The sequence below is a fragment of the Eleutherodactylus coqui genome, chromosome 8 (assembly GCF_035609145.1).
Source record: "Eleutherodactylus coqui strain aEleCoq1 chromosome 8, aEleCoq1.hap1, whole genome shotgun sequence".
Lineage (NCBI taxonomy): Eukaryota > Metazoa > Chordata > Amphibia > Anura > Eleutherodactylidae > Eleutherodactylus > Eleutherodactylus coqui.
The window spans coordinates 198,919,292-198,946,435 of record NC_089844.1 but is presented as its reverse complement, the minus strand read 5'-3'; the positions used below and the strand labels follow the sequence as shown (position 1 = coordinate 198,946,435).

Sequence of the window (27,144 nt, the reverse complement as noted above, 5' to 3'; positions counted from 1 at the left end):
CAAATGCACTGCTCAGATATGCTGATGTGAAGGAGCCTGCAGGCGGGTGGTGCTCCACCGCAGGCACAACGCTGCTCCTGCCTCACACTTTTGGGTTTCTCTAGTCTGGCTGTCTTGGCCTTGCGCCCTTTGGGGGACCCTACACACCGGTATACACCCTGTGAGACCCAACGCTCAACCACCTCCTAATTCCAACTGAAAAGGTAAAAGTGTTATCAATTTGGTACATTGCACACTCTCTCATTGCATCATTTAAATGCCCCAATCGGCGTTTGGAGGTCCTGAACGTCCCACTCTGCCTTCAGTGTTATCGGAGAGTTAGGATCGGTTGTCATGGCAGCCTAGGGCCTCCTGAAGGCCCCCAGGGATGCCATGAATGACCATCTATCAAGGCACACCTTCATAGATTACCCTTTCAGAACGCGGTATAATGCAATACTATTGTACTGCAGTATACTGTATGAGCGATCAAAAGATTGCAAGTTTAAATCCCATTAAAAACAAGTTTATAGGAGTTTTTTATTAAATATTAGAAAGAAAATTAAAACTTGTAACCCCCCCCCAATAATGGCACAATTTTATTTCCTAGGTCTTTTCACACATTAATACTTCAGAGTTTTCCAGCACATTATGGGGTACACCAAAGAACGGAGAAAGGCTGCAGCAGGAAGGGTTAAACAAGTTCTATAATTATGCTCTAGTCACATCCAGAGCTGCATTCTCTTCTCTTATATAGGCTACAGCCATGGCTAATCGTCCTGCGATGAAGGTGGTCGGTGGGATGCCCCTCCTAGGGCCTTTTGCAGAAAACTGGGAGAGTGTTCAGTGTTTCCAGGCCAGAGAAGAGGACTTGCTGATCGCTACATACCCGAAATCTGGTGAGACTGAGGAACTTTATACACAGGGGCGTCCCTATCCTTGTCAGTCCCAGAGTCTCTGCTCTTCAGGTAGTAGCACTGCTGGCTGGGGTATCGGTATGTGGCACCGCTCCTCTTCCACTGTCCTTGTAGCTTCACCAGTCTTGTTGCGGGTCTGACTTGTCGCTACCTCTGACCTACCCTATAAACCTGCCCTTGTGTGCTCTGCCCCGCTCCTGAGTGCTTCATAATACCATCTTTAGGCTGCCTGTCCACGGGCGTTGCGGTATCTTGCGGGAGATCTCTGCCATATGGGAGCAGGGGCTGTCAGACGGATCTCCGCTGTCAGCCTATCTGACAGATAGGCTGACCGCAGAAAATCGCAGCAAATCACAGCATGCTGCGACTTGCTGGCTGCAGCGAAGAATCGCAATGATTCTCCACTCGTGGACAGGGGGCATGCGCATACTGTCAGGGGTTGAACCGGCGACCCAGCCCCTGTGCTTGAGGGGGCCCAGAGGCCGTCCTCCACCATATACAGGTACACTTTCAGATCGCACTGTCTGCGGCCGCCTGATTAGTGCGGTCTGGCCGACAGCATGAGCCAGAGACGAGAGTAGGAGGAGGAAGGACTAGATGAGGACAGGGGAAGAGGAGGGGGGATGAGGGAAGGAGCAGAGAGGACACAGACTCGTGCACAGCATGGCATGGAGCATGGATGATGAGGTCCTCTCCTTGCTGCTTCCCTCCTGCTGACACTGTGTACAGCTGCTCTCCTCACCACAGAAGTAGTCCAGGCCCCGGGGTATCTATCTAGTATCTATCTGGCCTCATGTCCACTCGCACGCACGGATTTCACTGCTGAATCCTGCACATGCGCACCAATTTCTTTTAAAAAATCTGTCTTTCCGCATATCCGCGGCACAGCACAAAAACAGCTGCGGATACGGACATCTTCCATAGGCTTCAAAGGAAGCTGCGGGAGCCGCCTGTGTGGCAGATCCACAGGAAAATGGAGCATGCTGCGATTCCTTCTCGTGCATGCGACCCGCACGCCAGGAAGGAATTCATCTGCATGCTTTTAGCTGCCTTACTGATGCTAATGCATCCCTATGGGCAGCAAGAGGCACGGATCTCCCTGCAGGGGCCACGCGCCAGTTTTATAAGTAAAATCTGCACGTGGGCATTGGCCCTCAGGTATAGGGAGGGGGGGAAAAAGGGCCTGGGGGGGGAGGGCGGACGGCTCAAGCTGAACTTTTGCACCCGGGCCCGTGGTACGCCTTTAGGTATGCCCCTGGTTCACTGCGTTCCCTGCGGCCGAATTATCACTACAGGGAATACAATCCAAACCCGCCCATGGACCACCAGCCTTATGCCTGCATCACACGAATGTATTTGCAAAGTGTTTGCACGTACAATATGTAGTGAATAGAACGCTCTGCAGCTCGGTAGCCTCACGCACGTGCCATGCCTGGCCCACGTCTTTAATTTGGTGGTTCAGCGCTTTCTGAAAAGCTACCCACGCTTGTCAGACCTGCTCGGAAAGGTGCGCCAGCTCTGCGCACATTTCCGCAAGTCCCACACAGACGCTGCCACCCTGTGCACCCTGCAACATCGGTTTAATCTGCCAGTGCACCGACTGCTGTGCGACGTGCCCACATGGTGGAACTCTACGCTCCACATGTTGTCCAGGCTCTATGAGCAGCGTAGAGCTATAGTGGAATACGAACTCCAACATGGGCGGCGCAGTTGGAGTCAGCCTCCTCAATTCTTTACAGAAGAGTGGGCCTGGTTGGCAGACATCTGCCAGGTCCTTGGAAACTTTGAGGAGTCTAACCAGATGGTGAGCGGGGATGCTGCAATCTTTAACGTCACCATTCCTCTGCTATGCCTCTTGAGAAGTTCCCTGCAAAGCATAAAGGCAGACGCTTTGCGCTCGGAAACGGAGGCGGGGGAAGACAGTATGTCGCTGGATAGTCAGAGCACCCTCCTGTCTATATCTCAGCGCGTTGAGGAGGAGGAGGAGGTGGAGGAGCATGAGGAGGAGGGGAAAGAAACAGCTTGGCCCACTGCTGAGGGTACCCATGCTGCTTGCCTGTCATCCTTTCAGCGTGTATGGCCTGAGGAGGAGGAGGAGGAGGAGGAGGATCCTGAAAGTGATCTTCCTAGTGAGGACAGCCATGTGCTGTGTACAGGTACCCTGGAACACATGGCTGACTTCATGTTAGGATGCCTTTCTCGTGACCCTCGCGTTACACGCATTCTGGCCACTACGGATTACTGGGTGTACACACTGCTCAACCCACGGTATAAGGAGAACTTTTGCACTCTCATACCCGAAGAGGAAAGGGGTTCGAGAGTGATGCTATACCACATGACCCTGGCGGACAAGCTGACGGTAAAATTCCCATCCGACAGCGCTAGTGGCAGAAGGCGCAGTTCCGAGGGCCAGGTAGCAGGGGAGGCGCGGAGATCAGGCAGCATGTATAGCATAGGCAGGGGAACACTCTCTAAGGCCTTTGACAGCTTTCTGGCTCCCCAGCAAGACTGTGTCACCGCTCCCCAGTCAAGGCTAAGTCGGCGGGGGCACTGTAAAATGATGGTGAGGGAGTACGTAGCCGATCGCACGACCGTCCTCCGTGACGCCTCTGCCCCCTGCAACTACTGGGTGTCGAAGCTGGACATGTGGCCTGAACTCGCGCTGTATGCCCTGGAGGTGCTTGCTTGTCCTGCGGCTAGCGTCTTGTCAGAGAGGGTGTTTAGTGCGGCTGGGGAATCATCACGGATAAGCGTACCCGCCTGTCAACCGACAGTGCCGACAGGCTTACACTCATCAAGATGAACAAAGCCTGGATTTCCCCAGACTTCTCTTCTCCACCAGCGGACATCAGCGATACCTAAACAATACGTAGGCTGCACCCGCGGATGGAAGCATCGTTCTCCATCACCATCAAAAACGGGGACCTTTTAGCTTCATCAATCTGTATATTCTATTCATCCTCCTCCTCCTGCTCCTCCTCCTGAAACCTGACGTAATCACGCCGAACGGGCAATTTTTCTTAGGCCCACAAGGTTCAGTCATATAATTTTTGTAAACAATTTTTATACGTTTCAATGCTCATTAAAGCGTTGAAACTTGCACCTGAACCAATTTTTATTTTAACTGGGCTGCCTCCAGGCCTAGTTACAAATTAAGCCACATTAACCACAGCGATTAATGGGTTTCACCTGCCCTCTTGGTTGGGCATGGGCAATTTTTCTGAGGTACATTAGTACTGTTGGTAATTTTTTTGGGCCCTCACCTACAGTGTAATCCAATTAATTTTTTGCCCACCTGCATTAAAGCTGACGTTACATCAGCTGTGCTGGGCACTGCAATGGGATATATTTATGTACCACTGGTGGGTTCCAGGGAGCCACCCATGCTGTCGGTCCACACGGAGTTGTAACTGCATGTGTCCACTTCTAAAGAACCCCAGTCTGACTGGGGCATGCAGTGTGGGCCCAAGCCCACCTGCATTAAACATGACATTACCTCAGCTGTGATGGGCAATGCAATGGGATATACTTATGGACCGCCGGTGGCTTCCTGGGACCCACCCATGCTGTCGGTCCACACGGAGTTGTAACTGCATGTGTCCACTTCTAAAGAACCCCAGTCTTACTGGGGCATGCAGTGTGGGCCCAAGCCCACCTGCATTAAACATGACATTACCTCAGCTGTGATGGGCAATGCAATGGGATATACTTATGGACCGCCGGTGGCTTCCTGGGACCCACCCATGCTGTCGGTCCACACGGAGTTGTAACTGCATGTGTCCACTTCTAAAGAACCCCAGTCTGACTGGGGCATGCAGTGTGGGCCCAAGCCCACCTGCATTAAACATGACATTACCTCAGCTGTGATGGGCAATGCAATGGGATATATTTATGTACCGCCGGTGGCTTCCTGGGACCCACCCATGCTGTCGGTCCACACGGAGTTGTAACTGCATGAGTCCACTTCTAAAGAACCCCAGTCCGACTGGGGCATGCAGTGTGGACCCAAGCCCACCTGCATTAAACATGACATTACCTCAGCTGTGATGGGCAATGCAATGGAATATATTTATGTACCGCCGGTGGGTTCCAGGGAGCCACCCATGCTGTTCGTCCACACGGACTTCACAATAGGGAGTTGTACCTGCCTGTGTCTACTTATAAAAATCCCCAGTCTGACTGGGGCATGCAATGTGGGCCGAAGCCCACCTGCATTTAATCTGACGTTAGCCCTGCTGTCCAGGGCACTGCAATGGGATACATTTATGTACAGCCGGTGGGTTCCAGGGAGCCACCCATGCTGTGGGTGCACACGGAATTCCCATTGCGGAGTTCTACCTGCCTGTGACTATTTATAAAAAACCCCGGTCTGACTGGGGCATGCAGACACCTTGACAGAATGAATAGTGTGTGGCACATAGGTTCCCCATTGCTATGCCCACGTGTGCAGCTCCTGATGGCGGTGGCACAGGATTATATTTCTCATTGCTTCTGTACAGCATTGTGGGCTATCGTCCTGCCCCTTTTAAAGAGGGTCGCTGCCTAGCCGTGCCAACCCTCTGCAGTGTGTGCCTGCGGTTCCTCCTCATGGCAGACGCACTTATAAATAGACATGAGGGTGGCGTGGCATGGGGGCAGCTGAAGGCTGCGCAGAGACACTTTGGTGTGTGCTGTGGACACTGGGTCGTGCGGGCGGGGGGGGCAGCATCTAACCCAGGAGAAGTGGCAGCGGAGTGTCATGCAGGAAGTGATTGTGCTTTGTTGGAGGTAGTGTGGTGCTTAGCTAAGGTATGCATTGCTAATAAGGGCTTTTCAGAAGTTAAAATTGTTGGGGGGGGGGGGGCACTCTTGCCGCTATTGTGGCTTAATAGTCGGACCTGGGAACTTGAGATGCAGCCCAACATGTAGCCCCTCGCCTGCCCTATCCGTTGCTGTGTCGTTCCAATCACTTTCTTGAATTGCCCAGATTTTCACAAATGGAAACCTTAGCGAGTATCAGCGATATACAAAAATGCTCGGGTCGCCCATTGACTTCAATGGGGTTCGTTATTCGAAACGTACCCTCGAGCATCGCGAAATTTTCGTCCCGAGTAACGAGCACCCGAGCATTTTGGTGCTCGCTCATCTCTAATTGGTACGGGTTGAGACCTCAGGTGCCAGTTCAGAAGAGTTTTGTAAACTAACTGCTCTCTTGGTGGATCCGGCTCATGTATTTGTCTTGACAGCCACTGCAGAAACTGAGCTTTCCGCAGGTCCTGACAAATAGTAAGCCACGTCCAATTCTGCAAAACAAAGGTTCTCCTGGGTCATCGCTTAGCCCAAGGAACTAGACATCTGACATAGGAACAAAAGCCATACCTGTACTTACACCTGCTTCTAAACTCCGCACCTTTCTGGGCTTTGTTTCATGCTGCCGCCCATGGATCCACTCTGTTTCCTCTCTTATGCAACTACTCTATGACTGTCTTTCAATCATTCTTTTCTCTCTCTCACCCCTGCACCCTTTTACACTTTATCATTTATTCTTTTCTGTACTGAATTTTCTGGCCATATGACGACAGTATTGACACAAAAGCACGGGGGACAACCACGGCCACTTGGATACTACTCCATGAGGCTGGATCCAGTGGCTCGAGGAGCTCCCTCATGTATGTGCGCGGTGGCAGCAGTACAGGCAATGGTTGACAAATCTTCGGAGTTGGTATTGAACTACCCCGTAGTGGTCCTCACCCCTCATGACATCCGGAGCATATACACGCAAGTGCAACCCAAGCACTTCTTTCTGGCCCATCAAATCTAGCCACAATGTGCTCCTGTCATTCTTTTCAATGTTACTACTACCTTGAACCCGGCTACTCTTCTTCCAATTAAGTATCCTAGTTCAAAAGGGGGGGAGGAGAAGACATAGGTGATCTAGGTATTGCAGGTCAGCTATTTTTAAACAAGGTTCTGATCTGTTTGAAATAGAATACCAGCCTGATTGTCTAGCGGTAATCGGTGCAAGGGGTTTCAGGAGTTCCAATTCAGCTGGCAGAAACTGAACCGCTTGAGGTAATATTTAAAGGGTAGCGATGCCTCACGCGCTTCCTTGTGCTGGAAGGTCCTGAAAGCATATTGGGAACCGATGTGATGGGACCCTTGGGATGTTGTATCGAACTTCACCCGTCCGGTGAGGCTCGTATACACCCCGGGTCTGAAAGTCACCCGACCTTCTGTCGGATGGCAGCAGACCAAGCGACACCTCTCCCTGTCCTCACTCTTATGCACGCAGAGGAGCAAGATTTTAATGTCATTCTCCGAGCCTTTGGGCTACCAGACAGACGGACCTTGGCAGACTGTCAGTCTCATTGGTAATGGTCTACCTAAAGGAAGGGGAAAAAGCCCCCTTGGTCCGTCAGTACCCCCTGGCACATGTCCAGGAAGATACAATTGCAGACACTGTCTCTTCTTTATGTTAACTTAATGCCCTTAAGGACTGTGTCTTCCCAGCCAATACCCCTTTTGTTCCCCGTTAAAGAGAAAGAGTTTAAAGGGCCAGCCAGAATGTCAGTATTTGTTTGCATTTATTTTCAGAGGAAAGCAGTACTGTTGGACAGTGCTGCCATAAGGGGCACAGAATAGCCCAAAACCAGTTCACCAGATGCATGAAGCTGGTATTAGATGCCTGGCCAATTCCCGAGGGCACCGCCCTCTTGTAATATGTTGATGATTTACTTTTTTTTATGTACTCCTGACCCAAATAGTTACCTCAATTCATCACTAAGCCTTCTGTGTTTCCTCCATCAGAGTAGAATGGCCGCAAAGCCAGCAAAGACAAACTTCAGTTCTGCAAATCTCACGTAGTGTTCCTGGGCCACTGCCTAGGTCCAGGTGCTAAACACCTGACGCCAGAGCGCACGAAGGTGGTAAGTGACATGCAACTTCCCACCTCCCATGCCCAGTTGCGTACCTTCTTGGGACTGGTTTCATACTGTCGTCCGTGGATACGCTCTGCCTCCATGACCATGCAGCCTCTGTACGACTGTTTGGGTTCACGGCCATTTGCCCTAACCCCGCAGGCCGAGTCAGCCTTCCATCAGCTGAAAGTACAGATAACCAGACTGCCAGACTATGACAAACCTTTCCAAATGTACATCACTGAGATGGCGGGACACGCCACCGCTGTACTGACACAAATGCATGGTGACAAAAAGCGACCTGTAGCATACTACAGTGCCCATCTTGACGCGGTGGCTAGAGGGTCTCTATCATGTGTCCGAGCGGTTCTAACAGTCCAGGCGCTACTGGACAAAAGTTCTGACGTTGTCCTAGATCAGACCATGGTGATCTACACCCCACATGACATACATGGTATCCTGACACAGGTAAGCCATAGACATCTGTCTCTTGCCAGACAGATAAAAATTGAACTCGCAGTGCATTCCTCCTCGAACATCTCATTCCAAAGGTGCACTACCTTGAATCCAGCCACCTTACGTTTACTAGGTGACGTAGATTCAAATGGGGGGAGTAAGTACAGGGGACCAGTTGTTTTACAACTCCCTGAGTGACGAACAGGAGGCATTTGACACCCGAAACCAGCATGACTGTGTGGCCCTCATGGCCCAGGAAATGGCTGGGTTTGCGCATGTCACAGACAAGCCCCTGCAGAACCCCCAGTTTGAGCTGTTTGTGGATGGATCCAGATACATGAATGACGAAGGAAGGTTTGTAACCGGTTTTGAAGTAGTCACACTGAATGAGATACTTGTACAAAACCACTGCCGCCACACATGTCAGCGCAGGCCTGTACAATCGCGAAGGATACCACTGCTAACATCTACACTGATTCCAGGTACGCCTTTGGTATTGCACTTGACTATGGGCCTATCTGGCGCGCGCAGAGCTTCACAGCTCAAGGCAAGCCGATCAAGAATAGAAAAGCTGTAAGTTTACTAATGAAAGCCATCATCTTGCCAGAACAGGTGACCATAATAAAGGTTACTGAAGCCCCTGTTAACAAATGCATATTTTGAGTTGTTGTTTTTTTATATACATGGTCCCAGGGTGAGGATGGACAACTCCACACTGGATATGCAGTGGTCACACAACAAGATGTCCTAAAAGCAGAATGCCTCCGCATGTCTCAGCACAAGAAGCGGAACTGAAGGCCCTCACTGAGGCATGTAGAGTGGCAGAAGGTAAGATGGCAAACATTTACACTGACTCCTGGTATGCATTTGGCATAGCTCATGATTACGGCCCAACATGGAAGGCCAGACAGTTTTTTAACCTCAGCAGGACAGCCAATTAAGAATCATGCAGCGGTGCAGAGTCTCTTGGAAGCCCTACTTCTACCTGACAAAGTGGAGAGCTCACACCAATTCCTACATCAGAGAAGCAAGAGGCAACGTCATCACAGACCACACAGCAAAAGCAGCGGCCCTCAAGCCGTGGAAGAAAAGAAGAATTTGACAAAAACTTTGGACATTGACAAAAACTTTGAACTTTGATATGCTAAAGACTTTACAGTTAAAAGCCAGCAAGGAAGGAAAAGACAAATGGACTTAATATGGGAGCAGCAGAAACAGTACGGTGTATGGCGGACAGTCGACAGAACTTGCCTACCACAGTCCCTGTGCCCCATGATGGCCCAGCTGATGCCCGGAAAGACGCACCTCTCAAAGTAGCAATGATGTCGACGCTTGAACAAGGAAGGGTGGCTCCTGGGTTTTCTGTAGCTGCTGCATCATTTGTCCAATTTTGCATGATCTTTGCCTTAAGCAACAGGGCAGAAGTAAATTTGCCACATAACACTTGCCTAGACCACTCTACCCATTTCAGGGATTGCAAATTGACTACATTCAGCTCCCACTTGTTGGGAAGTATGAATATGTGCTTGTTGTTGTTGATTTCTTTTCAGGTTGGAGACCTACCCTGTTACTAAAGTAAATAAGCAGGTAACTGCACAGAAGCTCATGAATGAGGTAATCCGCAGATACGGGGTATTAGAGACAATTGAGAGTGACAGAGGTACACATTTTACAGGTGAAGTGATGCGAGAGGTGATGTCAGCCTTTGGGGTGGAACAAGCGTTTCACACCCCATACCACCCGCAGAGTTCAGACAAGGTTGAAAGACTAAATGGTACGCTTAAGTTGAAAGAAGTGTTGTTTGGCTCTATGCCAAGATTGGGGCTGTATCATCCACAGGCCCTACAGCAGGGCTATGACACAGTAGCCGAATATGTAAAGCACCTGTGTGACCAACTAACAATAACACAGAATCTAGTCTTTTTCTTCCATTCCAGACCCAGACAATTTAGAGGTATCACACTCTCTACAACCTGGAGACTGGGTGCTCGTAAAGAGGCGTGTCCGGAAATCCCTAGGGCCCAGATTCAAGGGGCCCTATCAAGTCCTGCTGACCACACCTACTTCAGTAAAAGTTGAAGGAACTGTTGCTTGTCTTGGGACTAATGGGACTTTTCACGCCCTGCTTTGCCCCCCCCCCCCATGAGAAGGAAAAATGAAGGACATTTTGTTTATTGATGGACTTTTTGGACTCCTCACTCCATGCTTCGCCCCTATGAGAGGGTGCAAAATGACAATGCCCAGAACCACTTTGTTAGACACCACCAAATACTGGTAGATGGACTGAACACCGCACAGGTGAAGGACTGTTGGACTTGCACACACACACCTGGTGCCACTAGTTTTCTTTTCCTGGTTGTTACTGTTCCGCCGAAAGAATTGCTTACATGGACAAATGAAAACTCAGAAATCTGAGATAGCTGGTGGGGTAACACATTTAGTTCTTTGAACCCTGCCAATTGGTTCTCTGGTCTGGGAGGGTGGTTCATGGGAATTTTACAAGGTATGCTTCAAGTAGCAATGATTTTGCTCGTCACATATATATTGCTTTAAAGTTAATCACGTCTTGTACCACACGTTGTAGTGAAAAAGCTTTTGCTAAACTTTAACCCAGATGGACTTTGGGACCACCACATGACTCTAGGGAATCTGGCAGGAGCTGGCACCACTCGGGTGAAGTACCTAGCATGATGGTGGACCCTATGTCCAAATGGGGGAATGTGAGGGGTTAATTCGTGTTTATGCTTTTCTAAAGGGAAAGATAAGTGTATTTCATCTTCTTAAGCTTAACCACAAATACATGTAAGGGTTGACGCTTTTAAAATGGACTACAAAGACTCCATTTTGTCTCTTTGCTTGTCTGCTATAATACACATATATTTTGTATTAATTTCAACTTTCACTTGAGAAAAATGTTAGATTTCAGTTAGAATGATCCACCTGGAAATATTAATTGGATTACCACTAGGTTTCTGTCCTGTTCTTATCTTTAAATAATTCTAGTTGAAACTTAGTAACAAGCTTACAGGAATGTACCTCCCGATTACACCTACACAGAGGAAGACATACCGATAAGAGGCTGAGATGTTTTAAATCAATACATGTGCTTATTAATTGTAATTGTATCTGGCATAAAGCCACTTGCTTCGGAGAAATGTATAAAGATTGAATACATTGTACATTAAACAGGCATTTCTTTGGTTAACACATACGGTGTGGTATCCATTGAACTCCTCAGAGTATACTCGCAAGATTCAAACAGATTGGGAAGCAGACAGCATCAGCTGACGGGTCCCCTTGTGACCCCCCCCAAACAATATGGTGTGTATGGTGGCAGTAGGTCAGGGGGGCAGTGATATGGTCTGTATGGTGGCAGGAGGTCAGTGGGGCAGCCATATGGTCAGTATTGCAGCAGGAGGTCAGTGGGGCAGTCATATGGTCAGTATTGCAGCAGGAGGTCAGTGGGGCAGTCATATGGTCTGCATGGCGGAGGGGTCTCTGCATACACAGTGTATTATAGAGGTAATGTATCCATTGTTCCCATATAATCTTATTTCCCCCTATTTATACTTGAGTGATGTATTATATATAAGGGATGCACTATATACACGGTGCAGACAGGATCGCTGAGCAGAAGAACGATTTATAAAAAATCACTGATTACAGTTGTGTTTGTATTAGTTTGTAATCAGTATCTTCTACCACCAGGTGGCGACATTGCACTGCTGAGGCAATCACTAGTACAATGCAATGGTGTGTTGCTGCCACCTAGTGTTTCTACACAGAATGTGGATTGTGTTTAATATATTACCGTGTATTTAATGTCAAAGCTGTTCTACAGGTCCCTCCCCTTTATAATGGCTCCTCCTCTTTGTAGAGGCTGCACCCCTCCATTTATGCATAGGAATTATCAAACAATTTTGTCCTGTCACCAGTAGTTTACTTTCTTGTAGTTTATAACTGTTTTGCCCTTACCATCATGAAAGTCATTTTTGCAGGAGGTCAGTGGGGCAGTCATATGGTCTGAATGGAGGTAGGAGGTCAGTAGGGCGGTCATATGGTCTGTATAGTGGGAGGAGGTCAGTGGGGCAGTCATATGGTCTGTATGGTGGCAGGAGGTCAGTGGGGCAGTCATATGGTCTGTATGGTGGCAGGAGGTCAGTGGGGCAGTCATATGGTCTGTATGGTGGCAGGAGGTCAGTGGGGAAGTCACATGGTAAGTATTGCAGCAGGAGGTCAGTGAGGCAGTCATATGGTCTGTATGGTGACAGGAGGTCAGTGGGGCAGTCATATGGTGTGTATGGTGGCAGGAGGTCAGTGGGGCAGTCATGTGGTCTGTATTGTGGCCGGGGCTTAGTTGGGCAGTCATATGGTCTGTATGGTGGTAGGAGGTCTGTGGGGCAGTCATATGGTGTGTATGGAGGCAGGAGGTCAGTGTGGCAGTCATATGGTGTGTATGGTGGCTGGAGGTCAGTGGGGCAGTCATATGGTGCGTATGGTGGCGGGAGGTCAATGGGGCAGTCATATAGTGTATATACAGGCAGGAGGTCAGTCGGGCAGTCATATGGTCTGTATGGTGGCTGGAGGTCAGTGGGGCAGTCATATGGTCTGTATGGTGGTAGGAGGTCTGTGGGTCAGTCATATGGTCTGTATGGTAGCAGGAGGTCAGTGGGGCAGTCATATTGTGAGGGTATATATATATATATTGCCATATGTTTTTTTATGCTTTATACCTATATGCAAGTTTTATTCAATTCCAAATGAGAAAAAACTTATATGTCGCCTTACATCAGATATTCCAAGGCTTTGCAAGGCTGAGAGATGTTCTAGAAATTCAGAGATGATACCGAACCAGACATGAAGGCCGCGTGTACTTGGCCGTTTCCCCAGAAGCGCTGGAACAAGATATCAAGATGTTCAACCATGTACATAATTTTCACTGTCTCAGGCCGGAAATCCGGACTGCCCATATATGGTTATTAGCCCATCACCCCTTGATGGTGATGGGACAAAGGGTATAAGATCTCATGTAATCTGTAATAAAGCTCGACACGTCGGCAAAGCGCAGCCATGTCCCGTGTGAGGAATTATACCAGACCTCCCTGTGTGGTGTCTCTTCTTACCGCCGGCAACGGGGCAAGTGGGGTGGGCCCGATTGGTGCTATACTTAGAATATTTTATTATATTGACAAATGGCGCAACCAACTGGGGCGACAAAGCCAGAGCCTACAACGCATTCCACCCAGATCCACGCCACTGAGAAGCCGTCCTGCTGCAAACCGAGCCTGATCAACTCACTTAGAACTCCAGGTAAGGCCAGCATATATTTATGTTGTGTTTTACACTGCGAGTCTTGCAGCGGGACTGACTATCTGTGGTTTGTGACCGGACGGGTTGGGTTAAGAGTTCTACACGGTAACTCGTGCGGGCTCCGGGTTTGCCGTCACGGACCACTGACCGTGATATGCGCACCAATCGGTCACCCAGAAACTAGTCTGTAGTCTATTTGTTGTTGAAGTCCGTAGCGTTTTAACAATAGTGGAGATTGTTTGTTGTATCTGCAGAAGTTTTTTTCTCTTTCTTTTTATTTTGTCTCATAGAAGAAGGGACCCTGGGGTTTAGTTTAGTTAGTTAATGGTTTAGCTGAGGAGGAGACGCACTCTATGAGATAAGTCTCATAGAAAAAGGGACTCTCGGTTGTTTTGCCTTATATATGGGGCTAACGATTTGATTTCAGAGAGATGCATTTTTATGGGACTGGTTCCATGGAAGAAGATGCCCTCGGTTGTCTTGCCGGTATATAAGGGGCTGACAATTTGAAAATTAAGAGGGATGCACTCTATGGAGCGTGTTATTTTTATTGTTGTTGTTGTTGTAATATGCGTAAGATCCTATTAAAGACGATAGAGCCCCTCAAGGGCTGCCGCCGTGCGGATGAATCTGTAAAATGTAAGAAAACTCTAATGAAAATGTGTGACACCGACCCGCACGGCAGATTACAAAATGGTGTCTGGAAGGGAGGTCTTTAGGACCGAGAGGTGCCTTGGAAGATCAAGGTTTGCTAGAAAATGCTGGAGGAGGAGGAGAGAGAGAGAGACAGTCAGAGAAAGTATGTACACATTATTTGTTTAAGAAAGTGTCCGTAAGTGAAATGTTGAAAAGTACAGTAAGTGATCAAGAGGGTGTCGGGAGAGTGTCTATTGAAGGTTATATTGGCAGTTAGGTAAGGGAGAGAAGTATGAGAAACAAGCAAGTCGATAAGAAAGTTACAATGCATGTGATTTGTTGGCAAAGAAAGAAGAAAATGTGTATAATACAAGATAGATAATAGATATGGATATATATGTGTATATATGTATATACTGTATGTGCAAATAGTTAACTGAGCTTGCTTTTAGGGGAGAAGAGTTTTGTTGACATGTAGCTGCGAGCTTATGTTTAGTCTTCAAGGTCAAGAGATAACGAAGCGAGAGAAAGAATGCAATAATAACCCTGGATAATATCTTTGCTTGCTTAAAATGAATTGAAATGAATTTAATTAATTATACTGTCTTAGTAGGCAAGAAATATAGCAATTTCTAACATATATTCTTACTTATACAGGGGTTGAGAATGAATGTTGCAAGGTCCCAGCATATGTGTTAATTATGAGTTCAAATGCAGGGCTGTGCAGTCTGTGTTTCATATTCGTAGAGAGATAACAGTTTGTTTTAAAAAGGTGGGGGCTTTCAGAATTCACTCCAAATTCAGGGTCACAGATTCTAAAACACTTCAGCGTTTAATACAGCATATAATAGCTTCAGTAGATAAGAAATATAGAATATCTCAGTCACTCAGCAAACTTTTTTTCACATAATTTGTCAAAGATAGCGCTCATTCACAATCTCATCTCAATAGAATCATGTAAATTATAGCACTCACCTCAATGTTTTTCAGCTGATGTATGTATGTTTGTCAAACTTTTTTTTGTCCGTGCATCTGTGTGTACTGGTACACCTTCAATAGGGGGTGACGGAGCAGACTTGAGAGCATGGATGGATGAGAGTTAGTAACCCGTGTTCGGGCTGTGTGGAATGTGTGATGCAGGTAATGACTGGAGATAAAAGTCCCCCCATGCATGGGACTTTGCTTGGTTGAGATGTGGACGTGTAGACGGTTAAGCTGAAATGAGCTGAGAAGACGGACGCACGGAGCCAATATCGAAGGGGTGGAGCTAGATGATGTAATAGTACGTAGTAATGTTTCATCCTTCTTGTCCAAGGGAGGGGTGAGGAGCGTGAGCAGCTAGTAAAAGTTTTTGTTTTGTTTTTTTTTTCTCCCGTCTAAGACATTGCAGGCAGGAACAGACTAATAATGAATTCACTTAACCCCTTGAGTGGCACGCCCGGAAAAGTTCCGTGACGAGCTCCACTGCTCATAGCAACATAGCCCGGAAGATTTCCGGGCTATGTATCACTGTGGGAGCTGCAGAGCACAATGCCACAAGCTGTGACAGTGTGCTCTGCCTGCACAGTCCCACAGAGAACAAAGCAAGGGCTTTGAAAAACCAGCAGAAGATATTGCCGACATGTCGGCAATGTCCTGCTTTGTTTACAGGTTGCCATAGAGACCATCGGCTTGTCAGAAGCAAGCCGATGGTCTCTGTGGCAGGGAGAGCTGGTTGTTAGCTGTCAGAGGACAGCTAGGTACTAGCTCTTACAGCAGAGATCAGAGAAAACCTCCGATCTCTGCTGTGTTAACCCTTTACATGCTGCAGTCTATGTGACTGCAGCATGTAAAGGGCTGTCACTGCAGCATGTAAAGGGCTGTCACCATCGGACCCCTGGAATGTGATCAGGGGTCCTGATGGGTCCCTGTGGAAGTCCCCTAAAGGGACAAAAAAAATTAAAAAATTTTAAAAAAATTATAAAAAAAAAAAGTTAAAAAATTGTTAAAAAAATTAAAAAAACACTTGTCTCCCTTTACTTTGTAAAAAATCAAAAATACAATCACACATGTGGTATCCATGTGCGTCGTAATGACCCAGAGAAGGAAGTTAATACATTATTTAACCCCTTAATGACATGGCCCCTTTTTTCTTTTTTCCCCATTTCTTTTTTTCCTCCCCCCTGTTTAAAAAATCACAACTTGTCCCGCAAAAAACAAGCCCTTATATGGCCATGTCAATGGAAAAATGAAAAAGTTATGGCTCTTGAGACGCAACTGCAAAACTAGTTGAAATTCAATGATTAGACCATTTTAAAAAACCTGCCCTGGTGGGCACAACAGGGTGGTAGGAAACCTGCCACTCAAGGGGTTAAAGGGATCTCACATTTCCAATATTAATAGGTGTTTGTAGATTATTCTGCCCCGATGTAACTCATGTGTCTGTTATAGGTGCTAACATCTTACAGGCCTTATCTGCATCCATCAAATCTTTTTACAATGTTGTACTACCTTAAACCGGGTACTATTGTTCCAATTGAGTACCCTGGTTTAAAGGGGGGGAGGAGAAGGCATAGGTGCTCTAGGTATTGCAAGTCAGCCATTTTTAAATTCAGCCATTTTTAAATTTTTTGCAAGCCATTTTTTAATTTTTTACAACAAGGTTCTGATCTTTTTGAAATAAAATACCAGCATGATTGTCTAGCAGTGATGCAACAAGAAAATTTAAGTTTAAAAAAGTTACTGAAAGCCCTTGTTAATAATGCATATTTTGAGTTGTTTTTTATAGATGGTACCCAGGGTGATTGACGACTCCACACTGGATATACAGTGGTTACACAACAAGATGTCCTAAAAGCAGAATGTCTCCGCATGTCGCAGTACAAGAAGCGGAATTAAAAGCACTCGCTGAGGCGTGTAGAGTGGAGGAAGGTAAGACGGCAACCATTTACACTGACTCCCGGTATGCATTTGGCATAGCTCATGATTACGGCCCAACATGGAAGGCCAGACAGTTTTTTACCACAGCAGGACAGCCAATTAAGAATGATGCAGCGGTGCAGAGCCTCATGGAGGCCCTACTTCTACCTGACAAAGTGGAAAGCTCACACCAGTTCCTACACCGGAGAAGCGAGAGGCAACGCCATCACAGACCACACAGCAAAAGCAGCGGCCCTCAAGCCGTGGAAGAAAGAAGAAAAGAAGAATTTGACAATAACTTTTGACTTTGATATGAACTTGGACTTTGATAAAAACTTGGACTTTGATAAAAACTTGGACTTTGATATGCTAAAGACTTTACAGTTAAGAAAAAGACAAATGGACTAAAAAGGGACGGCGTATGGTGAACAGTCAACAGCACTTGCCCACCACGGTCCCTGTGCCCAATGATGGCCCAGCTGACGCACGAAAAGACGCACCTCTCAAAGCAGCAATGATGTCGATGCTTGAACGAGGACGGGTGGCTCCTTGGTTTTCTGTAGCTACTGCATCATTTGTCCAGTTTTGCATGATCTTTGCCGTAAAGCAACAGGGCAGAAGTAAATTTGCCACATCACACTTGCCTAGACCACTCTACCCATTTCAGGGATTGCAAATTGGCTACACTCACCTCCTACTTGTTGGGAAGCATGAATATGTGCTTGTTGTTGTTGATGTTTTTCAGGTTGGGGACCTACTCTGTTACCAAAGTAAATAAGCAGGTAACCGCACAGAAGCTCATGAATGAGGTAATCCGCAGATATGGGGTACCGGAAGTAATTGAGTCAAACAAAGGTACACACTTCACAGGTGAAATAATGCAACACATCATGTCTGCTTTGGGTATATTCCAGGTTTTTCACACACCCTACCATCCGCGGAGTAGTGGGAAAGTAGATACAAAAGGCAATGAAGAAAATGGTAAAATTTTGAATTGAGTGTCTTCTATTAGTTTTTCTTTTTCTTAGGAGGGTACATGCCTCAGTAGCACAGTTTGGGGAATGATTTTCTTGTTAATTTTGTCATAGGCCTCTCTAAGGAATTGTCAATAATGCATTCTGCAGTCTCTGCTTTTCTCCCAGGTCCTACAGATGAGTGTCACAATCTGAAACCAGGTGACAGGGTCTATGTGAAAAAGTTTGAGCGAGAAACCCGGTTTGAATGTCCTTACCAGATGTTGTTCACCACCCCAACTGCAGTCAAGCTTGAAGGAGAGCCCACTTGGATCCACACTTCGCACTGAAAAAACTAATGATCCTGATCCTTTACATGCTATAATGTGGTACAATTCCTCTAACACACACCTTTGACTACTGCACACTAGCCCCCTGTTTCAGAACAAATTAATACAATCAAATGTGCAATCAATAAGAGTACACTGAGGGTGAGAATCCAACACCGCATCGTGCTAAGAGGGAAGTTGACGCTCCAGGTGGTAACTTTGATCCACATGTATACATAGATGCAATAGGAGTGCCAAGGGGGGTGCCAGATGAATTTAATTCTAGAGATCAGGTTAAAGCAGGTTTTGAGTCCTTATTTGTTTTTGTCACTGTTAATAATAATGTAGATTGGATGAATTATATCTTTTACAATCAGCAGAGGTTTGTAAAAAAATACACCAGAGATGCTTTACAAGGGTTAGCTGACCAGTTAGGGCCCACTGCATCCATGGTGTTCCAAAATAGAGTGGCCCTGGATATGATTTTAGCAGAAAGAGGTGGGGTATGTAACTTCCTGTACGTGTATTATCCCTTTGATCAAAAAGAGTATGAGTAAGGGACTGGACAATGTGAGACCAAAATTTCCCTTGTTTGAAAAAAGATGAAGAGCCAGTTCCGATAATGCCAACCAGGTACGTTACCAGAAGAATGGAGAGATGGACTAGTACTGCACAGCCCCGGTCTCATAAGATGGACTGTCAGTGGACTTCCCATTTGCCTAGGGAAAGTGCAGAAGACCTTAGGTTCCGGCGAGGGCACACCCTGCGGAGTGTTAACTCGTACAAATAGAGGGTATGGATGCCCGGAAATAAGCCCAGGGAATCCATGGCCTCCTTCTGAGGTGAGTAGGGATCCCTCCCTTTTAGGAGTAGGGACTTACGGGCAGTGGAGAAACCCTGACGCAAGGGAGACCGAGGAAGAGTGCAAGGTCTGATGCTTGATCTCCATATTAAGTTTTTTAGGGGGGTTTGTGAGGGTATATATATATATATTGCCATATGTTTTTTTATGCTTTATACCTATATGCAAGTTTTATTCAATTCCAAATGAGAAAAAACTTATATATCGCCTTACATCAGATATTCCAAGGCTTTGCAAGGCTGAGAGATGTTCTAGAAATTCAGAGATGATACCGAACCAGACATGAAGGCCGCGTGTACTTGGCCGTTTTCCCAGAAGCGCTGGAACAAGATATCAAGATGTTCAACCATGTACATAATTTTCACTGTCTCAGGCCGGAAATCCGGACTGCCCATATATGGTTATTAGCCCATCACCCCTTGATGGTGATGGGACAAAGGGTATAAGATCTCATGTAATCTGTAATAAAGCTCGACACGTCGGCAAAGCGCAGCCATGTCCCGTGTGAGGAATTATACCAGACCTCCCTGTGTGGTGTCTCTTCTTACCGCCGGCAACGGGGCAAGTGGGGTGGGCCCGATTGGTGCTGTACTTAGAATATTTTACCCTGACAATATGGTGTGTATGGTGGCAGGAGGTCTGTGGGGCAGTCATATGGTGTGTATGGAGGCAGGAGGTCAGTGGGGCAGTGATATAGTGTGTATTGTGGCAGGAGGTCTGTGGGGCAGTCATATGGTCCGCATGGCGGAGGGGGTCTCTGCATGCACAGTGTATTGTGGAGGTAATGTATCCATTGATCCCATATAATCTTATTTCCCCCTATTTATACTTGAGTGATGTATTATATATAAGGGATGCACTATATACACGGTGCAGACAGGATCGCTGAGCAGAAGAACGATTTATAAAAAATCCCGGATATGGTCTGTATGGTGGCAGGAGGTCAGTGGGGCAGTCATATGGTGTGTATGGAGGCAGGAGGTCAGTGTGGCCGTCATATGGTGTGTATGGAGGCAGGAGCTCAGTGTGGCCGTCATATGGTGTGTATGGTGGCTGGAGGTCAGTGTGGCCGTCATGTGGTGTGTATGGTGGCTGGAGGTCAGTGGGGCCGTCATGTGGTGTGTATGGTGGCTGGAGGTCAGTTGGGCAGTCATATGGTGCATATGATGGCGGGAGGTCAATGGGGCAGTCATATGGTGTATAAGGAGGCAGGAGGTCAGTGGGGCAGTCGTATGGTGGCAGGAGGTCAGTGGGGCAGTCATATCATCAGTATTGCAGCAGGAGGTCAGTGGGGCAGTCATATGGTCTGTATGGTGGCAGGAGGTCAGTGGGGCAGTCATATGGTCAGTATTGCAGTAGGAGGTCAGTGGGGCAGTCATGGTCTGTATGGTGGCAGGAGGTCAGTGAGGCAGTCATATGGTGCGTATGGTGGCAGGAGGTCAATGGGGCAGTCATATGGTATATATACAGGCAGGAGGTCAGTGGGGCAGTCATATGGTCAGTATTGCAGCAGGAGGTCAGTGGGGCAGTCATATGGTGTGTATGGAGGCAGGAGGTCTGTGGGGCAGTCATATAGTCTGTATGGTGGCAGGAGGTCAGTGGGGCAGTCATATGGTCTGCATGGCGGAGGGGTCTCTGCATGCACAGTGTATTGTGGAGGTAATGTATCCATTGTTCCCATATAATCTTATTTCCCCCTATTTATACTTGAGTGATGTATTATATATAAGGGATGCACTATATACACGGTGCAGACAGGATCGCTGAGCAGAAGAACGATTTATAAAAAATCACGGATTACACTTGTGCTTGCATCATTTTGTAATCAGTATCTTCTACCACCAGGTGGCGACATTGCACCGCCGAGGCACTCACTAGTACAATGCAGTGGTGTGTTGCTGCCACCTAGTGTTTCTACACGGAATGTGGATTGTGTTTAATATATTACCGTGTATTTAATGTCAAAGCTGTTCTACAGGTCCCTCCCCTTTATGATGGCTCCTCCCCTTTGTAGAGGCTGCACCCCTCCATTTATGCATAGGAATTATCAAACAATTTTGTCCTGTCACCAGTAGTTCACTTTCTTGTAGTTTATAACTGTTTTGCCCTTACCATCATGAAAGTCATTTTTGCAGGAGGTGGCAGGAGGTCAGTGGGGCAGTCATATGGTCTGTATGGTAGCAGGAGGTCAGTGGGGCAGTCATATGGTCTGAATGGAGGCATGAGGTCAGTAGGGCGGTCATGTGGTCTGTATAGTGGCAGGAGGTCAGTAGGGCAGTCATATGGTCTGTATGGTGGCAGGAGGTCAGTGGGGCAGTCATATGGTCTGTATGGTGGCAGGAGGTCAGTGGGGCAGTCATATGGTCTGTATGGTGGCAGGAGGTCAGTGGGGCAGTCATATGGACTGTATGGTGGCAGGAGGTCAGTGTGGCAGTCATATGGTCTGTATGGTGACAGGGGGTCAGTGTGGCCATCATATGGTGTGTATGTTGGCGGGAGGTCAGTGTGGCAGTCATATGGTCTGTATGGTGGCAGGAGGTCAGTGGGGCAGTCATATGGTCTGTATGGTGGCAGGAGGTCAGTGGGGCAGTCATATGGTGTGTATGGAGGCAGGAGGTCAGTGTGGCCGTCATATGGTGTGTATGGTGGCTGGAGGTCAGTGGGGCAGTCATATGGTGCGTATGGTGGCGGGAGGTCAGTGTGGCTGTCATATGGTGTGCATGGAGGCAGGAGGTCAGTGTGGCCTTTATATGGTGTGTATGGTGGCTGGAGGTCAGTGGGGCAGTCATATGGTGCGTATGGTGGCGGGAGGTCAGTGTGGCTGTCATATGGTGTGTATGGAGGCAGGTGGTCAGTGTGGCCTTCATATTGTCTGTATGGAGGCAGGAGGTCAGTGGGGCTGTCATATGGTGTGTATGGTGGCAGGAGGTCAGTGGGGCAGTCATATGGTCTGTATGGTAGCAGGAGGTCAGTGGGGCAGTCATGTGGTAGGTATGCTGACAGGAGGTCAGTGTGGCAGTCATATGGTAGGTATGCTGACAGGAGGTCAGTGTGGCAGTCATATGGTAGGTATGCTGACAGGAGGTCAGTGGGGCAGTCATATGGTCTGTATGGTGGCAGGAGGTCAGTGGGGCAGTCATATGGTCAGTATGGTGGCAGGAGGTCAGTGGCGCAGTCATATGGTCTGTATGGTGGCAGGAGGTCAGTGGGGCAGTCATATGATCTGTGTGGTGGCAGGAGGTCAGTGGGGCAGTGATATGGTCTGTATGGTGGCAGGAGGTCAGTGGGGCAGTCATATAGTCTGTATGGTGGCAGGAGGTCAGTGGGGCAGTGATATGGTCTGTGTGGTGGCAGGAGGTCAGTGGGGCAGTCATATGGTCTGTATGGTGACAGCAGGTCAGTGTGGCCATCATATGGTGTGTATGTTGGCGGGAGGTCAGTGGGGCAGTCATATGGTGTGTATGGACGCAGGAGGTCAGTGTGGCCATCATATGGTGTGTGTGTTGGCGGTAGGTCAGTGGGGCAGTCATATGGTGTGTATGGAGGCAGGAGGTCAGTGTGGCCGTTATATGGTGTGTATGGAGGCAGGAGGTCAGTGTGGCCGTCATATGGTGTGTATGGTGGCTGGAGGTCAGTGGGGCAGTCATATGGTGTGTATGGTGGCAGGAGGTCAGTGGGGCAGTCATATGGTCTGTATGGTGGCAGGAGGTCAGTGGGGGAGTCATATGGTCTGTATGGTGGCAGGAGGTCAGTGGGGGAGTCATATGGTCTGTATGGTGGCAGGAGGTCAGTGGGGCAGTCATATGGTCTCTATGGCGGCAGGAGGTCAGTGGGGCAGTCATATGGTCTGTATGGCGGCATGAGGTCAGTGGGGCAGTCATATGGGTCTGTATGGCGGCAGGAGGTCAGTGGGGCAGTCATATAGGTCTGTATGGTGGCAGGAGGTCAGTGGGGCAGTCATATGGTCTGTATGGTGGCAGGAGGTCAGTGGGGCAGTCATATGGTCTGTATGGTGGCAGGAGGTCAGTGGGGCAGTCATATGGTCTGTATGGTGGCAGGAGGTCAGTGGGGCAGTCATATCGTGTGTATGGTGGCAGGAGGTCAGTGGGGCAGTCATATGGTGTGTATGGTGGCAGGAGGTCAGTGGGGCAGTCATATGGTGTGTATGGTGGCAAGAGGTCAGTGGGGCAGTCATATCATCAGTATTGCAGCAGGAGGTCAGTGGGGCAGTCATATGGTCAGTATTGCAGCAGGAGGTCAGTGGGGCAGTCATATGGTCAGTATTGCAGCAGGAGGTCAGTGGGGCAGTCATATGGTGTGTATGGTGGCAGGAGGTCAGTGGGTCGTCATATGGTCTGCATGGCGGAGGGGTCTCTGCATGCACAGTGTATTGTGGAGGTAATGTATCCATTGTTCCCATATAATCTTATTTCCCCCTATTTATACTTGAGTGATGTATTATATATAAGGGATGCACTATATACACGGTGCAGACAGGATCGCTGAGCAGAAGAACGATTTATAAAAAGCACGTATTACAGTTCTGTTTGTAATCAGTATCTTCTACCACCAGGTGGCGACATTGTACTGCTGAGGCACTCACTAGTACAATTCAATGGTGTGTTGCTGCCACCTAGTGTTTCTACACGGCATGTGGCTTGTGTTTACTATATTACCCTGTATTTAATGTGAAAGCTGTTCTACAGGTCCCTCCCCTTTATAATGGCTCCTCCCCTTTGTAGAGGCTGCACTCCTCCATTTATGCATAGGAATTATCAAATAATTTTGTCCTGTCACCAGTAGTTCACTTTCTTGTGGTTTATAACTGTTTTGCCCTTAGCATCATGAAAGTCATTTTTGCAGGAGGTCTGTGGGGCAGTGATATGGTCTGTATGGTGGCAGGAGGTCAGTGGGGCAGTCATATGGTGTGTATGGTGGCAGGAGGTCAGTGGGGCAGTCATATGGTCTGTATGGTGGCAGGAGGTCAGTGGGGCAGTGATATGGGCTGTATGGTGGCAGGAGGTCAGTGGGGCAGTCATATGGTCTGTATAGTGGCAGGAGGTCAGTGGGGCAGTCATATGGTCTGTATAGTGGCAGGAGGTCAGTGGGGCAGTCATATGGTCTGTATGGTGGCAGGAGGTTAGTGGGGCAGTCATATGGTCTGTATGGTGGCAGGAGGTGAGTGGGGCAGTCTTATGGTCTGTATGGTGGCAGGTCGTCAGTGGGGCAGTCATATGGTCTGTATGGAGGCAGGAGGTCAGTGTGGCCGTCATATGGTGTGTATGATGGCGGGAGGTCAGTAGGGCAGTCATATGGTGTGTATGGAGGCAGGAGGTCAGTGTGGCCGTCATATGGTGTGTATGGTGGCAGGAGGTCAGTGGGGCAGTCATATGGTCTGTATGGTGGCAGGAGGTCAGTGGGGCAGTCATGTGGTCTGTATGGTGGCAGGAGGTCAGTGAGGCAGGGATATGGTCTGTATGGTGGCAGGAGGTCAGTGGGGCAGTGATATGGTCTGTATGTTGGCAGGAGGTCAGTGGGGCAGTCATATGGTCTGTATATTGGCAGGAGGTCAGTGGGGCAGTCATATGGTCTGTATGGTGGCAGGAGGTCAGTGGGGCAGTCATGTGGTCTGTATGGTGGCAGGAGGTCAGTGAGGCAGGGATATGGTCTGTATGGTGGCAGGAGGTCAGTTGGGCAGTGATATGGTCTGTATGTTGGCAGGAGGTCAGTGGGGCAGTCATATGGTCTGTATATTGGCAGGAGGTCAGTGGGGCAGTCATATGGTCTGTATGGTGGCAGGAGGTCAGTGGGGCAGTCATATGGTCTGTATGGTGGCAGGAAATCAGTGGGGGAGTCATATGGTCAGTATTGCAGCAGGAGGTCAGTGGGGCAGTCATATGGTGTGAATGGTGGCAGGAGGTCAGTGGGGCAGTCATATGGTCAGTATTGCAGCAGGAGGTCAGTGGGGCAGTGATATGGTGTGTATGGTGGCAGGAGGTCAGTGGGGCAGGCATATGGTCTGTATGGAGGCAGGAGGTCTGTGGGGCAGTCATATAGTCTGTATGGTGGCAGGAGGTCAGTGGGGCAGTGATATGGTCTGTATGGTGGCAGGAGGTCAGTGGGGCAGTGATATGGTCTGTATGGTGGCAGGAGGTCAGTGGGGCAGTCATATGGTCAGTATTGCAGCAGGAGGTTAGTGCGGCAATCATATGGTCAGTATTGCAGCAGGAGGCAAACGAGGCAGTCATATGGTCTGTATGGTGGCAGGAGGTCAGTGGGGCAGTCATATGGTTAGTATTGCAGCAGGAGGCAAACGAGGCAGTCATATGGTCTGTATGGTGGCAGGAGGTCAGTGGGGCAATCATATGGTCAGTATTGCAGCAGGAGGTCAGTGGGGCAGTCATATGGTCTGCATGGCGGAGGGGTCTCTGCATGCACAGTGTATTGTGGAGGTAATGTATCCATTGTTCCCATATAATCTTATTTCCCCCTATTTATACTTGAGTGATGTATTATATATAAGGGATGCACTATATACACGGTGCAGACAGGATCGCTGAGCAGAAGAACGATTTATAAAAAATCACTGATTAGACTTGTGTTTGTATTAGTTTGTAATCAGTATCTACTACCACTAGGTGGCGACATTGCACTACTAAGGCTCTCACTAGTACAATGCAATGGTGTGTTGCTGCCACCTAGTGTTTCTACACGGAATGTGGATTGTGTTTAATATATTACCGTGTATTTAATGTCAAAGCTGTTCTACAGGTCCCTCCCCTTTATGATGGCTCCTCCCCTTTGTAGAGGCTGCACACCTCCATTTATGCATAGGAATTATCAAACAATTTTGTCCTGTCACTAGTAGTTTACTTTCCTGTAGTTTATAACTGTTTTCCCCTTACCATCATGAAAGTCATTTTTGCAGGAGGTGGCAGGAGGTCAGTGGGGCAGTCATATGGTCTGTATGGTGGCAGGAGGTCAGTGGGGCAGTCATATGGTCTGTATGGTAGCAGGAGGTCAGTGGGGCAGTCATATGGTCTGTATGGTGGCGGGAGGTCAGTGGGGCAGTCATATGGTCTGTATGGTGGCAGGAGGTCAGTGGGGCAGTCACATTGTATGGTGGCAGGAGGTCAGTGGGGCAGTCATATGGTCTGTATGGTGGCAGGAGGTCAGTGGGGCAGTCATATGGTCTGTATGGTCGGGAGGTCAGTGGGGCAGTCATATGGTCTGTATGATGGAAGGAGGTCAGTGGAGCAGTCATATGGTCTGTATGGTGGCAGGAGGTCAGTGGGGCAGTCATATGGTCTGTATGGTGGCAGGAGGTCAGTGGGGCAGTCATATGGTCTGTATGGTGGCAGGAGGTCAGTGGGGCAGTCATATGGTCTGTATAGTGGCAGGAGGTCAGTGGGGCAGTCACATTGTATGGTGGCAGGAGGTCAGTGGGGCAGTCATATGGTCTGTATGGTGGCAGGAGGTCAGTGGGGCAGTCATATGGTCTGTATGGTGGCAGGAGGTCAGTGGGGCAGTCATATGGTCTGTATGGTCGGGAGGTCAGTGGGGCAGTCATATGGTCTGTATGGTGGAAGGAGGTCAGTGGAGCAGTCATATGGTCTGTATGGTGGCAGGAGGTCAGTGGGGCAGTCATATGGTCTGTATGGTGGCAGGAGGTCAGTGGGGCAGTCATATGGTCTGTATGGTGGCAGGAGGTCAGTGGGGCAGTCATATGGTCTGTACTGTGGCAGGAGGTCAGTGGGGCAGTCATATGGTCTGTACAGCAGCAGGTCAATGGGGCTTACATATGGCCTGTTTGTTCGCAGGAGGTCAGTGGGACAGTCGTATGGTCTGTATGGTGGCAGGAGGTCAGTGGGGCAGTCATATGGTCTGTATGGTGGCAGGAGGTCAGTG

General features: G+C 48.4%; 1 pseudogene; it reads left to right on the top strand.

Annotated features, from left to right (window-relative positions):
• The first annotated feature begins 741 nt into the window (after positions 1-741).
• The window catches only part of LOC136577342 (sulfotransferase 1A1-like), a 45,563-nt pseudogene continuing 19,160 nt past the window's right edge, over positions 742-27,144 (top strand).